At 47.7% G+C, this 8710-nt stretch overlaps 1 long non-coding RNA gene across 2 annotated transcripts; it reads right to left on the reverse strand.

Annotated features, from left to right (window-relative positions):
• Positions 1-5614: 5614 nt before the first annotated feature.
• On the reverse strand, positions 5615-8497 carry LOC103795434 (uncharacterized). Of its 2 annotated transcripts, XR_623001.6 has the most exons (4): positions 8428-8497; positions 8096-8261; positions 6632-6769; positions 5615-5925 (listed from the first exon to the last, which is right to left on the reverse strand). It is a non-coding gene; the product is annotated as an uncharacterized LOC103795434 (long non-coding RNA). The 2 variants fall into 2 exon arrangements; XR_001913659.5 differs by lacking the exon at positions 6632-6769 and having other exon boundaries at positions 5621-5925.
• Between the last annotated feature and the right edge of the window lie 213 nt (positions 8498-8710).

Raw genomic sequence — 8710 nt, forward strand, 5'->3', positions numbered from 1 at the left:
TGTAATCCCAGCCACTTGGGGGGTCTGAAGCAGGAGAATCGCTTGAATCTGGGAGGCATAAATTTCAGTGAGCGGAGATCATACCATCGCACTCCAGCCTGGGTGGCAGAGGAATACTATGTCTCAAAAAAAAAAAAAAGAAAGAAAGAAAGAGGAGGGAAGGAAGTCATCTCAGACAGGGGCAATTGAGTGTGTACAGGGCCAGAGTCAATGACACTCACCTGCCTCCCCCGCCTCCCCAGCATATTCCCTCCATGAGGCTTATTATCACCTGTAACCAGTGTGCTTGCTTGTTTACTGCCCATCTCCGTGAGGACAGGCATCTTGTCTGCCTCATTTATCTCTGTACATCCAGCAACATGTGGCCAGCTGTCAAGTGATTGAATCCTCCTGCAGTGCCAGCCCCGCTCCCCTCGCATGCCCATTCATTCTTATGCTGCTTAATTTTTAACTTATGTTGGGGATGGGGAGGACTGTGGCAAGGCAGTGACATGTCCCACACAGGGACTCTAAGGCTGTCTTATGCACACTCTCTTTCCACCCCGAGAGTGAGAGAAAGCAGCATGTATGGTAGGGCAGACATGAGCACTTACTGTTTGTCCAGCATTGTTCTAAGTACTGGATATATACGGTTAGATTAGAAAATGGCACAATTTTTAAAAGGCAGTGGCTGAAAGCAAGGACTTGTGAATCAGACAGACCTGGGCTTGAGCCTGACTCTGCTACTTCCTCCCTGTGTGTCTATGTGTCAGTGACCTAACCTCTCTGAGCCTCAGGTTCCTTATCTTTCCAACAGGAATAGTAAGAGATCAATCTCAGAAGGCTGCTGTGGAGATTAGTAGAGGAGACTCCTGAAAAGGACTTAGCAAAGTGCCTGACTGTTAGTTTCATTGTTACTGATAATTTTTTTTTAAAGCTGGGGGGAGGGGGTGAGGGTAGAGGATCAATTGCCCATGTAAGCTCATGATAATTTCTGGAAGGATTTCAGGTCACCTTGGCAAAAGATAGAGCAGTATTTCTTCCCAGCTTTCATCACCTACAACACCAGATTCTCAAGAGAGGCACTCCCACCTGCCCCCCTCCGTAAGGCTCTCCTCTTCTCAGAAGAATCTAAAGCCTCCTGAGAACTTGGCAATCTCCCTGGTAGATCCCCACCTTGATATTTCATCAACAGTTTCCACCCAAGTGGCTCTAGTACGAACCCATCGATAGAAAACATACTGGGGCAGTGTTCATGCCTTTCCACCCATAGTGGGTTTACAAAACGGGTTTACCACTCCCTTGGAATGCTGTCACTCAGCCATTTGTACAGCTATGGCCAATCTATAGCCAGATGACTCATGGAAATTTTTCTTTTTGTCTTTTTTCCCCTTTGCCATGGAAACTTGTCAAATGTTTTCTGAAGGTACAACACCATGTCCCTTTGACAATAGGCTAGCAAACTGAAAACCAAAATAACACAAATTACATCAAATAGAGTCGTATTGCCAAATGGAAAGGATTTGGAATGAATGTACACACACACACACACACACACACACACACACACACACACACCGAGAGAGAGAGAGAGAGAGAGAGAGAGAGACAGAGAGAGAGAGAGAGAGAGAGAGACAGAGAGAGAGAGAGATTGAGGATTTATTTTTTCCCTTCAGTCTCTATCACCTCAAAACCTATTTCTAGATCAAGGTATCTTAAAGAAAATCATGCCCTCCTATGCTCGGGCTTCATAGAGTCTGTGAATCATTTGAAATCCCAAGTCAAGTTTTCTATGTTAAAATATTAGCATTTCAGTGCAAAGGAGGTATATATTTCCACCAGTTTTCCAAGGGATTCAACTCAATGAAACCTTCAGAATGCTTCTGCAAAATCTGTCTTCCTTCTCTCTGGATGTGGCAGTGTTTCTAGTTGCCTCCCAATAGCCATTCCACCTTCACCCATAGTAACAGGAAACCCCAATTTATAACTGGGATTATAGCCACCCAAAATAAAGACTGCATCTCCCAGCCTCCTTTGCAGCTAGGGGTGGCCATAGCTGCAAGATGTCTGATCTATAGACAGAATTCTTAGTGTTAGTGTCCAGAAATTTTTATGAAAGAGATTTGTCTGTGCTTTTCCTTCCTTCCTTCCTTCCTTCCTTCCTTCCTTCCTTCCTTCCTTCCTTCCTTCCTTCCCTCCCTCCCTCCCTCCCTCCCTCCCTCCTTCCTTCCTTCCTTCCTTCCCTCCTTCCTTCCTTCCTTCTTGCTGGCTGCAATGTGGACATGATGGCTGGAATGTGGACAAGTGACTTTCTGATTCATGACGTGGCTTTGACAATAGAGCCCATATGGATAAAGCACTAGGATAGAAGGGCTCTCCAGCCTGAGGACATGGCGGAAGAGGGACACATGTTAGCCTCAGATAGAATCTCTCTGGACTTCAACATTAAGAAGAAATAAATTTCTCTCTTGTTTCAGCCACTGTTATTTTGACTGTGTTGTTCGCAGCTACAGCTACTCCCAACTCAAATTCAGGGTGAAGCTAAGACAGTCCCCAGAAGGAATATCGTGTTAATCTCTCCTTCTCCATCTGTATACATCCTCCCCAGCCCCTCCAGTCTTCCTCCCGCTCCAGGAACAGAGCTTGAGAACCCTGTCAGCTGAACGCTCCTAAGAGCTGTCACTCCCAGACCTAGAAAGAGCTGTTTTCAAAGCAGTTGTCTGGCATCAAAGTCACCAACTGGTCAAACCAGCTTCTGCTCTGACCTCAGAGGTATCTGGGAGAGGGGCCTCAAGATTACAGACCTTCCAGCTCTCCCTTTTCCAAAGATCTCAGAGCCACCCTCTGTCTAAGGGGCTCATGATGGAATTCTTCATAAATGCTCCAAACTGAAAGGAACATGTACCACTTTTCCAGCCAGGCTCTACACAGGGGAGGCAGAATGATTTACCCCTTAGAGTAATATTAACACTGGGAAAGTACTAATAACTTGGTTATTTCTTAATTATATGCCAAACAAGGGGTAGATTACTCATGAGTTTTCCACGAATTGGGGAGGGGGCAATTCCGGAACTGAGGGTTCCTCCCCTTTTCGGACCATGGAGGTCTAAACATAACTTCCTTACGTTGTCAGGGCATCTAAACTGTGATGACCCTGGTGGGAGTGTCCTTTAGCATGCTAATACATTATACTTAGCAAAAAAGGAGGTGTGATGACCTGAGGTGACTCACTGCCATTGTGGTCCTGGTGGGTTTCTGCCGCTTCTTTGCTGCAGTCTCTTTTATCAGCAAGGTCTTTGTGACCTGTATCTTGTGCTGACCTCCTATCTCATCCTGTAAGGGACTTCCTGGGAATGTAGCCCAACAGGTCTTAGCCTTATGTTACCCAGCCCCTATTCAAGATGGAATTGCTCTGGTTCAAATGCCACTGACAAGATCTGAAATTTTTTTTATTGCTTATTTTGTGAACCCCAAAAATCCGAGACAGGTCTCGGTTAATTTAGAAAGTTTATTTTGCCGAGGTGGAAGACACGCACCTGTGACACGGCCTCAGGAGGTCTTGGTGACGTGCACTTAAGGTGGTCAGGCACGGCTTGGTTTTATACATTTTAGGGAGACACGAGACATCAATGAATATGTGTAAGATGGACATTGGTTCAGTCCGGAAAGGCGGGACAACCAGAGGAGAAGGCAGAACAACTCGAAGTGGGGATGTGGGGGCTTCCAAGTCATAGGTAGATAAGAGACAAATGGTTGCCTCCTTTTTTTTTTTTTAAACAGAGTCTCACTCTGTCACCCAGGCTGGAGTACAATGGTGTGATCTCAGCTCACTGCACTGCAACCTCCACCTCCCAGGTTCAAGCCATTCTCCTCCGCTACTGCTTTCCAAGTGAGAACATAACAATTATGGAATGAATGAATGAATCTGAGTAAATGAACAGACTGTGTCTCCCACTCCCCGCATCTGCTCCTTCTCACATGTTCACTGAGTGGCACCACCATTCACCCTGTTGAAAGGTCTGAAAACCAAGACATGCATTTGATGCAAACTTCTCTTCCCCTCTCATCACAATCAGCAGTCAAAATGCTCCTGCTTCTTTAATAGACCATGCTTATAACCACGCTTTACTGCTCAGCCAACAACATAGCCAAGGTTTCCATTTCACTGGGGCCGCTACAACAGCCTCCTAGCTTGTCCCCATAAAACCGCCAAAAGATCTTCTCCAAAAGCAGGTGGTGATTTTCTCGGAACTCAGTTCTCACCACAGCAGTCTCCTCCTCCAAGCAGTTCAAGAGTTCTGCAATGTGCTCAGGACAAAGTCTGACCTCTTACTGGAGTCTGCAAGGTCCAGGGTGATCTAGGCCATGCCCACCTCCCTGGCCATTTCCTCTTATAATCAATGCTGACGTTTACTGAGGGAGTTAGGTCTTAGGATCATCTTCATTTTACAGAAGACAAAACAGAGGTTCAGAGTAACCAAGTTCCATGCCCAGAGCAGCAGAGCCAACGGGATTCAAATTCAGATCTGGTTAAAGTTCCTACACACTGTGTTTTACTGTCTTTCTTAAGTGGGAACTAGCAACCTGGTCACTTCCTAAAAACTCTGGTTAGTTGAGATATTGGTTCTCTGAATAAGGAGTAAGTATTTGGGCCATGAAACATCTCAGAAGCCTTGATTTAGGCTCGGGTGTAAGAAATAGAGCCCTTGAAAGTCTGGCTGGGGATGTCCCTCCTCAAGGAGAGGGGTGGAGAGTGGGCAGGATGATCCTCTCTGTCCCATAGCTGAGCCCTGACTCTTTTGTTGGGGGCACCTGCAGCAGAGAGGAGCTGCCATTAAGTTTTGGGGGCCCCCACCCCCTGCCTTAGCCCCAAGTGGCTTTCACATTAGTAACATGTAAGGACCCTCTGATCGATGCAGTGACAGCTCCTCCCAGGCAGCCGCCACTCTCCCAAATTTCAACGTGTTCTTTGTGTCATTTGTTCAGCTGAGAAGGTCTAGAAGAGCTGAAGGAGCTTTCAGAGAATGAAGCCCAGCAAGAAGGTGGGGGAAGTGGCAGTCCAGTGACCTGAAGCTCGGCTGTGTCCTGCCGGTAGATCTGGGTTTAGAAGGCCAGTGCTTTGGCTGGGCATACACCAGGGGCCAGGTGGCACAGGCTCCCCTGACAGCTGAAAGTACAGGCTTTGCAGCCAGTCATCCTGGATCTGATTCTGTGCCTTAGATTGTTCAACCGTGAAATGTGGTCAACAGTAGGACTTCTACCTCCAAGGGTTGTTATGAGGATTGAAAGAGGCACAACGTACAGGGCATTTAGCAGGGCTCAGTACGGGATAGTTCTCAAATAATGGTGGGTATCATCACTGTCATTTTGTTGTTACTCACAGAATCACATCGTGGTTAAGAGTACAGACTGGAGCCAGATTGCCAAGATGTGAATCCCAGCTTTGCCACTTAGTAGCTGTGTGACCTTGGGCAAGTTATTTAACCATTACTGTGCTGCGATGTTGTCATCTGTGAATAGGGACGATAATATCGATCTTAGAGCAATTCAGGTGAGGAATAAATAAGTTGATATATGCAAAGCACTTACAATTGGTACAAAATGTTAAATATGTGTTTATTATTATTACTACTACTGCTGCTGCTATAATAATTATTTGCAGAGGTGGTCAGGGAAAGCAATTCTTGGAAAGAATTTTGGAAAAAATAAAACAAGAAAGCTAGACCTCAAATAAATAAGTGTTACTTTCCCAGGATTGTGAGGGCATAGACTCATTTAGGGAGGGACCATACCGGCTGTTTATTTTATTTTATTTATTCATTCTTGCTGGGATGCGTGGCAGAGAAAATAGGCGTGGGCTTGAAGTTCAGACAGACCTGGGGTCAGAATCCATAAGCTAGTGGCCTCAGGCAGGTCACCTCATGTCTTGTGCCTCAGTTTCCTCACCTGTAAAAAGGAAATAATGATAGTATAAAACCTCCAGGGGGCTGTGGTGAACATTAAAAAATGCATGTTTGGGAAATCTTGGTCCCTGGCACCTTCTACGGTCTGCAGAAATTCTAGTTAATATTCTGATGTTGGCCAGGAGCGGGGGATCATGCCTGTAATCCCAGCACTTTGGGAGACAAAGGCAGGCAGATCACCTGAGGTTGGGAGTTTGATAGCAGCCTGACCAGCATAGGGAAACCCTGTCTCTATTAAAAATACAAAATTAGCTGGGTGTGGTGGTGCATGCCTGTAATCCCAGCTACTCCGGAGGCTGAAGCAGAACAGCTTGAACCGGGAGGCGGAGGTTGCAATGAGCCGAGATTGAGACAGTGCACTGCAGCCTGGGCAAAAAGAGCCAAACTCCATCTCAAAATATATATATATATATTTATATTTTTTTCTGATGTCACTACTGCATGTAGAGTCTACCCAGTGGGGAGCTGGGCAATTCAGACCCAGGGTTGCTGATACAATATCATCTACTCATCCAAGGTACACTGGGCTTCTACAGTGCAGCAGGCATCCTCTAGGCACTGGGGATGCTGCTATGAACAGGACACCCAAGGGTCCTGCTGTCATGGAGTCGGGTGTGCTGGAAATTCCATTAGCATTATCATAGGGGGTCTGAGAAACAAAAGGAATAAAAAGGCATGAGCATGCTTACTTCCTATTTTCTGGAGGATGTGCTGGGATCTTTGGCCACCCAACAGAACCAAGTCGGAGACGGAGACAGGTCTTCAGACCGTCGGAGGGGCTGGGGGCTGGGAATCCCCTAAGAGTGGGTGGGAACTTATCTTTCTTACTATATTGAAAAGAAAAGGCACAAAACCTGAAAGCTGTGTCTTTGCCCTACTTTGTCCCAGCACCACCTGTGTGACTTCAGACCACCGCTTCCCCACTCCTGGGCCCCAGTTTTGGGCATGCAGGGTGATTACCCTCCTCCTAGGCTGTTTTGAGAATGAATAGCGGTGTGCCCCACAGGAAAGCTCTAAGACGGTGGCAGCCAAGAGGAACTTTGTTCTGGTTCCCAGGATCTACCATCCTTCCCGTGCACCGCAGCCCCCTCTACGGTATCTTCTTCCCTGGCAGGACCAGCCTAGAGGCCCCTTCTCCTCTGGACCTCTCCAGGGTCTGGAGTCATATTTTCGTGACAGCCCATGGGGCTTAGTGACTGTTTTCTCCGTGTGTTAGCTGACTCCTCACCAGGTGGCTGGGGCAGCAGGAGCAGCTGCTTCCCTCCTCAGCTTCCTGAAATGAAAGGCTGCCAGACCTAGGAATGCGAGGAGATCCCAAGGGGGAACAGGACACCCGGCAGTGTGGAAGGATCGTGGGGCAGAACTTGGCCAATATTGTCCCATACTGGTTATTACCATGCACTCCCAAGTCCCACTGGCTTGGATTCTAATCCTTGGTCAGCTGCGTGGTCTGGGACAGGTGGCTTCACCTCTCTGAACCACAAGGATTCCATGAGGTCATGGATAAAACTGTTGACCAGAGGGCCGGGCACATGGTTAGTGTTCAATAAATGTGAGCCATGACTCTGATTTCAGAGGAAGTGTAGCAAGTCAAGAGCCAAACTGCCCAGGTTCGAATCCCAGGTCTGTCACTGACAGAGGCGAATCAGGTAATCTCTCTGTACCTCAGTTTCTTCATCTCTAAAATGGATTTAATAAAACATCCTTCCCACCAGGCATGGTGGCTCATGCCTGTAATCCCAGCACTTTGGGAGGCCGAGGTGGGTGGATCACCTGAGGTCAGGAGTTTGAGACCAGCCTGGCCAACATGGTGAGACCCTGCCTCTACTAAAAATACAAAAAATTAGCCAAGCATGGTGGCAGGTGCCTGCAATCCCAGCTACTGGGGAGGCTGAGGCACGAGAATCCCTTAAACCCAGGAGGCAGAGGTTGTACTGAGCCAAGATTGCACCATTGCACTACAGTCTGGGCAACAAGAGCAAAACTCCATCTCAAAATAAATAAATAAATATTAAATAAATAAAACATCCTCCCTCACAGGATTGTGGGGAGAAGTAAAAGAGTTCAGACACATACATTAAAAGTGCTTAGAACAGAAGCTGGCACAGGGCAAGTGCCCCATAATGTGAATGGTTGTTATATCTAATTCCTACCTTTGCATCCTCCCTTTCTTCCCCCTCATCCTTGAATGAGAAGGTGGACTAAGTCATCGAAGTTCAGTTCCCTGCTCCCTCACCAGGCTTCCCCTCCTCCCGGGTCTCCTGGTTCCAGCTGAGCCTTGCTTTAGGAAGAGGAGTCCTCTGGAGGTTTTGGCGTGGCCTGGGAAGGGAGGAGGAGGGGAGTTTCTTCCTGAACACACCCACCAGCAGACTTGACCATAAATAAACACAGCCCCTTCCGCACCTAAGCACACACTCACCCCGGCACCCACTCAAATCCATACACAAACTCACTCCACCCTGTCCCACCCACTCAGAAACCTCACCCCAGCCCCGGCCCAGGTCCCAGGCAGGACCAGATTTCTCCAGTGCATCATGCGAATGATCCCGACAACTGGCTTCCAACTCAGCCGGCCCCGCCCAGCTGTAATTACAGAGAGAGCTGAGGCTTCTGTGCCCAGCCATGACGTCAGCCTGCAGCTTCCAGTCTGATGAGCTCACCCCACATCCAGTGGGGGCTCAGTCACTTGGGACATGTCCCACTGTGGGGTCTCGATCATTCTTTCTCAGCTGGGGAGGAGGGCAGGTGTCTTCATCTGTCTGCTCAGC

The sequence above is a fragment of the Callithrix jacchus genome, chromosome 9, assembly GCF_049354715.1.
Source record: "Callithrix jacchus isolate 240 chromosome 9, calJac240_pri, whole genome shotgun sequence".
Classification (NCBI taxonomy): Eukaryota; Metazoa; Chordata; class Mammalia; order Primates; family Cebidae; genus Callithrix; species Callithrix jacchus.